Genomic DNA, 8,713 nt, shown 5'->3' on the forward strand with positions numbered 1-8,713 from the left:
GCCAACACGAATCTTATCCATGATGTTTATGATATTAAAGAATCATATGGATTGAAGATTATGAGTTGAATACTCAAATGCTTTAGACACTAAGAATGATCATTTATCTTCGTGAGGGTAAAGATAAATTGATATTTGGTCCAGAAGTACCACATCTTAGTGAAGTATATGCTTTATTGTATTTGGCAAAATACATTGAATGAAATAAAGCTTATATATTGATTTCTCCGAGAAATTAAAGACATGTACATACACATGAGTTAAAACAAACAAACAGGATGAAGCCTTCACAAAGGTTGCTCATGTGAAACCTCAATACTCGGCAATACCCCAAAAGGGGGAGGCACTGGAGATTGATCATGTGGCACCCCAGTACATGACAAAACACCAGAGGGGAAGGCATCAGTTGCCTTCGGAATCTAGCAACGAACTTCTGGTGAGCACTTTGAATCCGACTTTCGGATTCCTGTATCTGGTCGAGATCTCTTTTCATGCTCGTCGAGTAATTATTTGCAAGCACGTGTAACACTCTATTCTCGTGCTTGAGCCCTCTGATCTCTTGTTTAAGACTTGCCATCTCAGCCATCAATGATTCAACTTGGTGAGTTCGACCAAGTAGGCTTTGGCCCATATTGGAAACAGAGCCAGCACATTAAACACTGAGAGCCAATAAGTCTTGAACGGCCGACTCATCAGACCGTTTTGAAAGGATTATGTTATCCCTTGGAGTGAAAAGATTCCTAGCTGCCACAGTAGCGGTTATGTTGTTCTTCATCACAGAGTCCCCAACTGTAAGAGAACCATTAGAAAATAAGAAAGATGGACACCATATATTATCCTAACGCTGCTCGTCTGTATCACTCCTAAGACTCAAATCTAAGCAAATGTTAGATGGGCAAGCCATTTTCAGAAATGAAGAAGGAAAAATGAGGTCAAATAAAATCTCAGAAGTGCAAGAAAGGGGACAATTTCTACAGGCAGTAACTTTCTGAGCATACTCTTGGACAATTGATGTCTCTATAAAAGAAGAGGCAACATAGCCACTTGTTCAGAGATCGAAGAGGCATCGCTCTCCGAATTTCAAAAGCCAGATTTTCCTGAATAAAGTTCGTTGGCATTTTTCAGACGCAATCTCAGCTTTGTCGGATATCGCGTGCAACTTTTTCAAAGATTTCTGACAAAGTTGAAAACGCGTAAATCTTACTGTTCTAATTATACCACAGTTGCTGACAAGAGTAAAAGCACAACACCACTACATGCTATTGAAAAATCTCTATATATGTCGACCTTCGTTCTCCATAACAAAGCAGACTTGCAAGAATACCTAACTCTTCCTCATATTCGAGAATGCATCTTCAACAAAGCATCTCAAAATACTCAATTTTCTTCCTCTCCAAGAATACCTCTTCAAAACAAATCACACCAGAGCAAGATTATCTCATATCATCAGGGACGAGAGCAAGAGTATCTCATATCATGCAATATCCCTGTCATTTCCTTTGTCCTTATTCTTACTTGCAAAAACAAGGATATAGAAAGCAATATGTCAGAACCTTCACTCAAACTTCCGGTAAGGAACCGACTGCTTGGAACCTTTCCTGATTGCTTACTTAGAATTGCTCTCGAGTACTCATCTTCAACTGCTGGTAGAGTTGGGTCTCAAGTCATCAACACCGCATAATAATTGGCTCGTTGATGGCTTTTTACACTGAAGCTGCCACGCATTGATGAGTCACCAAGAAGTGAAAGACCTTTTAAATGCAAGGTTTGTATTCCACTCCTGCATCAGTGAACAAATACTACAAGAGAAGATGCCACACATGCATGAAGGAAAACCAGGGAAAATACCGCTTATGCAAGGGGAACAAGTAAGGCAAGTGAAAATGATACATTGAAGCATGTGGAGACAAGCGTAACAAACACGTGCTGATTCATCCCCGACAAAGCCGAAGATCACTTGCCACGTAAAGCTCATCATGGTCCAATTTCATTCAAGATGAAGCCTCGAAGGTCCTTGAAGAAATCACAAGTCCGATTGAAGATCAAGTGTCCACCACCCTTGAATCAAATTCAGCTCCAGATAAAAGGAGTAAATTTAGACCTTTGGAGGAAATCAGAAAACCCTCCAGCCCAGTTCAAGAACGAGCGTGTGGAAAGTTAATAACAAGTAAAGTGCATTTTTCGGCAATTCTTCTCGCTAAGAGACTGAAGCAAAATGATCAACGATTAGCCTAAATGATTTGAAATCATGGGGAGATACTCATCAGGGGGAGCATGATGCGAAAATTATACGCACACAAATTAAACCCTCTTTTTGTCAATTGTAGTATAAGTATAAGTAGGGATCGTTCTAGACCGGGGATTAGGAGGGATTGTTAACCACTTGGATTTGACTCAAAAACGTAAAAACGCAATATAAAACACTAAACTAGACTCAAAGAAAGTAAAACTAAACTTTAAAACTCTAAAACAAACCAAAAGACTCAAACAGTACCCAAAGTACTCGAAACTGCCTTAAAATCACTTTCTGGGCAGTTTTGAGCACCTTGAGTACTTTGGACGAATTTGGGAAACAAAATGAATCAAAACACTCATAAACACAAACTAAATGTATTTCTAACTATTCTAACACTTTAAAACACTAAGACAAACCAAAAGACTCAAACATCACCCAAAACACTCAAAACTGCCTTAAAATCACTTTCTGGGCAGTTTTGAGCACTTTGGTGAATTTGGACGAATTTGTGTAACAAAATGAATCAAAACTCTTATAAACACAAACTAAGACACTTTCTAACTAAATTAGACAATAAAGTAAAGGGGGATTTAGGTTTTAACGAAATTAAATAAAATGCACAGATTACAATTTAAAACAGAATGTAAATATGAAATAGATGGAATTGAATGGAATGAAGGCTAGCTAAAGGGTTCATCTCCACACATGTTATACTTGCATAATAAAATGATTTCCAATTGCATTTCAATAAACTATGATGCTCAACACCCCAAGTTAACCGTGATGCACTAATTAACCTTCAAATCTTCCTAACGTTATTGAATTGGATGATGCATGCGACAATTCAAAACATTCCCCACAAGTCCTCAACATGAATGCATAGAAGAGGTACAAGCAAGAATCATTACGCTCTATGAAAATTATAAGTGTTGACGAGGCATTCGTTACTATGATTGCATGAAACTTATGCCAAGAATTCGTTTAACGCGATTGTTTATAAGCAACCTCCACTACTTGTGAATATAAGTTCGTAACTATTAGGTGAAACTCACTTATATTCTAGCGTCATATTCATGCATGAAAATTAAGCGTGCACTCTCAATAAACATACATAAATAAGTTATCAATCAAACGGTTAAACAAATTGAATCCACAACTTATGAAACGCAATTAGAAGTAATCAAATCAAAATGCAAGCATAAACATATATTTCGAATCACCCCCTAACCAAGGGGGGTTTAGTTCCTCATGGTACAAAACAAAGAGAATTGAAATTAAACATTGAAATCAAAGAAACACCTAAACATTCCAACAACTCAAAATTGAATTGTATGAACGTTTAGGCACTCTTATCTTCCTCTTCGTTGTAGCACAAGGTCTAAGGATAGTTTGATGGTGTGAATGGTTTGGGGAGTGGTTGGAGTGGCTGCAATGGAGGAGAAAAGTGTTTTGGTGGCTGCTGCAAGGGTGTGGAGAGGTTTTGACGAATTTCTGGAATATGGAAGAGTGAATGAGAATGAATCAATGTTGTGTGAAGTGTGTATGGTTTTTATAGGGAGATGAATGGATGGGAGAGGGAACATGACAGCTAGGTTAAGTGAATGCATGTGCAAAACAGCTAGGATGGCTGAAATTGTAAGGGGAATGCATGTGCAATGTTGGAAATCTGATGGGAGAAAGGTGGATGCATGTGTTGGCTGATTTAAAGAATGTGAGGGAATGATGAAAGGGGAAACATGACAGCTAGGTTATGATGATGAGTGCATGTGGCTGATTTATGAAGAGTGAATGCATGTGGCTGCAAGGTGTGAATGATTATGGGTGCATGTGGCTGCAATGGATTAGGAATCCTTCAATTTCGTCCATTCCTTTTGCACCAAACATAAGCTATCCATTCCAAGTCCAATTTTGCTCCAAAATGCTCCAAAATGCATCTTTTTGCTTCCTTAGCCATATGAACCTAAAAACACACGAAAATAGCTTAAAGTACTAAAATAACTAAAGAAACATAACGTAAATGCACGAGAACAAGCCATTTAAGTCGCATGAATATGCTCCTATCAAATACCCCCACACTTATCTTTTGCTAGTCCTCGAGCAAAACAAAACAACAAAAGAACACGAAACTAGACAAAACGAACAAAACACCACCTACACCTTCCAACAATCGTCTTACGGATTTCCAATGCACATGACAAGTTAAAAATCATTATTCCCACAGATTTTAGCCATCTTTACACTTAAATACATTCTTAATCATAGTCACCACATACTAGTTCACAATTAAGCATTTAAAACCATGATTTGAATGTAGTAACATGCCTTAGAGAATTTCCTCAATTCCTTACTAGAATGCACTCTATTTTCACACAGATTTTCTGACTACACACCCTACACTTGTTATATGTGAGAGATTGATGTGAACATGAAAGACTAGTATCTCACATATGTTATAACAAAGAAAGCATTTTCTGGATTTACGATAATGACATGAATATGATCTCATGAATGGAATGCTACTACTTAGAATGAGAACCAGTGATTCCATAAGCTCATACCAAATTCAAACTCCACAAATTGAACACATAACATCAAGATAGAAGTTGAGGGTTGTAACGGGGCTAAGGGTAATGGTTTAACAAAGAGAGGTAAAGTAAAACAAAGGTTCTTAAAGCAATAGTGAGCAAAGTATTGAATTAGGCACTCAGAATTCCCTTTAGAACGCAGAAGTCAACTTTGAACACCCAAGGGGAAGTCACACAAAACTTAGGGCCATATTCAAACTTTTTGGGCCCTTTCTTCAACAATCACACTTGTGAGTCCATTCTCACTTATTTTCATTCTTTTTCTTTCTTTTTCCCGTGCCTCCTTTAAGACTTAGGCACATACATACACACAAAAATCCCTTCCCCCACACTTATTTTCTGCAACATATTAATCAAAAGGAATTCATTTAAGTCATGCTCACTATACTTCAAGAACAAGGGTATAGGAAAGTCCTACTCTAGGCTAGGTAAGGGGTGATGTGGTTAACAAAGAAAATAGGCTGAAAAGGCTCAAAAGGGTTAAAACTTACAACAAATAAGAAATATGAAAAGGGATAGGCTTTTTGGCTTTGGCTTGACTAACAACTTCATCTTATTGTATGTTATGCAAACAATATCATGCTTTGAATGAAACGGATATAAGTTCTAGCATTTAGTTCTATTATGATACAATTGCATTCTAAGTAGCAACCAAGCAAGGAATAATGAGATCATGCAACAACTTTAGAAAACAAAGAATCACAGAAAATAACTCTCCAAAGAAGGTAATAGCTCGAGTCTCACAGGGTTGTAGCGTTTGTTTGAGTTCCTTCCTTCAAGCATGTTGCAAAAACGAATTTTTCTTTTATGATTGCATGTGAAGTTATGCATTATAACCATAACCAAGCATATACCAAGAGTAAATCAAACTTTTCTCCATGTTTATAACTCTTTTTAACAGTCATGCAATTACAAACCAAATCCTTATCATTGTGTTGGAAGGTACCCTAAGACACAAACACACAAAAACGACTCAAAACACTCTTTTTAGGCTTTTCAAAACATGTTTTTCAAATTTTTATGTGATTTTCGGATTTATAAAAACAAAACATACTAAAACACTCTAAAACATCTTAAAAACACCTTAAAACAGCCAGGAACAACATTTGAAGTTATGGGTGATAAAATCCCACGAATTTGCATTAACAACATTAGTTACCCCCCCACACTTAAATCAAACATTGTCCTCAATGTTTTAAGCATAGATTCACACAAAGCATAAGTAAACACACAAAAAGCACTTAAACATATTAAACATGGCAGAATGTAATTAACAAAGAGAAGAGTTTAGGGACGCAAATCTGGTTATGGAGTGTAAATTCCCTCTTCTCCTTGGTGATTGCATTGAGGCTTTGATCTTTGTGATTCCACAGGCTCATTCTTGAACTGGTTTCCTCCCATCGTTGATTTTCCTTTGTGCTACTCTTGAACTGGGCAGCAGGATTCTTTTAGTCTCCCCTGGAGGTCTGAGCTTTCCCCTTTTATCTGTTTCTTTGTTCAATCTTTGCAGGAGTGGTCCCTTCTCTGGAAGTGTATCAACCGTTGAAGATGACTACTCGAGAGCAACGCTAGGTAAGCAATCAGGAATAAATTCCAGGCAGTCGGATCCAGATCGGAACACTGACTCCAAGTGCCGGCTGATTGCTTCTTTCACTTTGCCATGCGAGTAAGAACAAGGACAAAGAAAAAGATAGGGAAAGAGCATGATATGAGATACTTTTGCTTTTGACCTTGATGATATGAGATACCTTTGCTTTTGAAGAAGCGGTGAACGAATCAGCACACTTCAATCCGCCATTTCCTCCTGGGTCATCTGTACTCCAGGCATCTGGTATCATCTTTGGGGAAGAAGAAAGAATTGAGTATTTCGAAAGGCTTTGCTGGGAGTGCACCCTCAGAGGTGAGGGAGAGTTGGGCATTTTCTTCAGGTTTGCCTTGCCATAAAAGACGAAGGTCGACATATATAGAGATAATATCAAGTGGTGGTATTGTTCTTTTACCCGTGTCGACAAACGTCTCTTCGATTTCTGAACGGACGCCTCTTCGATTTCTGCACGACGCCCCTTCGATTTCTGAACGACACGTAGTAGTGCGTACGCGGCTCTGTCTGAGCTCTTTTGACAAAGTCGCACGCGGTTTCTGAAAAGCAGAGAAAGCGTCGCCGAAATTTACGCTTGTCGGCAAAAGTGTAGCTGCGATGATGTCCTCCACGTGAACTTTTGACAAAGTTGGACACGTCTTCTGAAAAGCCGAGAAAGCGTCGCCAAAATTATGCCGGAAATTCCGGCTTTTTGAATCGGTGGACGCGTCGCCTTGGCTTCTTATAGATGTATCGATCACCGCAACGAACACACTCTGAAGATTTCCCATTCTTTGAAAATCGACTCCGGCCCTTTGAGAATTAACTCCATCGACCCCATCTCTTTGAAAACTTTTGAAAAATGGCAAACCCATCGAACCTTAGCTTAGATTTGAGTCTCAGCAGCGATCCGGTTGCGCCCCGTCAAGGTAATGTATGGCGTCCTTCTTTTTTATCTTCTAACGGTCTTCTTACAGGTGAAGACTCCGTGATGCAGGACGCCACAACAGCTACAATAGTAGCTAGAAACCTCCTTACTCCAAAAGATAGTAGGCTGTTGTCAGGACGGTCCGATGAGTTGGCCGTTCAAGAGTCCCTCGCACTTAGTGTTCAGTGTGCGAGTTCTGTGTCCAACATGGGCCAACGCCTGCTTGCCCGCTCCCGTCAGGTGGAATCATTAATGGCAGAGGTGGAAAGTCTTAAGCAAGAGATCAAACTGCTTAAGTACGAGAATAGAAGTTTGCATGTGCTTGCAAACAACTATTCGACGGGCATGAAGAGGAAGCTTGATGAGCTGCAAGAATCCAATGGTCGCATGCAAAGTGACCGTCAAAGTGACCGTCAAAGGCTTGCGGCTTACTTCCAGAGGCATATTTTTCCTGGGTCATCCAGCGCTTGGCCAAGTATTGAGGCTTGGAATGCTCTAGCTCCGATGCCTTCCGCTCCAATGGCTTCCGCTCCGATGTCTTCGGCTCCGATGCCTTCCGCTCCGATGCCTTCCGCTCCGATGCCTCGTAGTGGGGCTTCACGTAAACAACCTTTGTGAAGCTCCACTTTCTCCATGTTTAGTATCTTTTTTTTTTTTTTTTTTTTTTTTTTTTTTTTAATCAAATCAAAATCAAATCAAACGGCATGGAATTGGTCCTTGAATGGAAGGTGATACTTGAAGTGAACCGGCATTGGTTTGAATTCTAGTGTAGGTGCCTGATTCATAAAAAACAGCAAGTTAGTATAAAATGTAATGGAATTTGGAAAAGATGACTTACTTGTTTTGTCCGTCAAGAACTCAATGACAAACACCACTCCCTTGAAAGTTTAAGGGATATTGGACTTGGCCAGATTGCATGTGATGGTTATGACTTGTCCAATGTCATCAAATTCAACTTCTTTGGGTTTTGTGGTTTCAAGAACGTCCTCTTTGATGAATTCATGACATTCCCTACTTTTCACCTTTGGAAGGTCTTTTTCACCTTCTTCTTCCTTGGAAGTCATGAATCTGCAAGGAATAGGGATACTTGTTGGAACGGGGTTAAAAATAATGAAATTTGGAACAACCATACCTGAATTAGATGGCATAGGAGCAATAGGTGCCTCCGGTAAAGGTGTTCCCACCCTTGCCGTGGGTTGGGTGTATTCCTCTTCCTTGTAATTTGATTTTGATCGTTGAGGGTCCGTTCCAACCTCCTTGTCACATCTCAACATGATTTCCTTGGCAGTTTCAAATTCTTCCTTTGGATTTGCAATGGTTGAACTAGGGAGTTCGCCTTGGCCGCAAATTTGTTCTACAAACTCCTCTATCTGCCCAATTTGCTT

Source organism: Pyrus communis, chromosome 6 (genome assembly GCF_963583255.1).
Source record: "Pyrus communis chromosome 6, drPyrComm1.1, whole genome shotgun sequence".
Lineage (NCBI taxonomy): Eukaryota > Viridiplantae > Streptophyta > Magnoliopsida > Rosales > Rosaceae > Pyrus > Pyrus communis.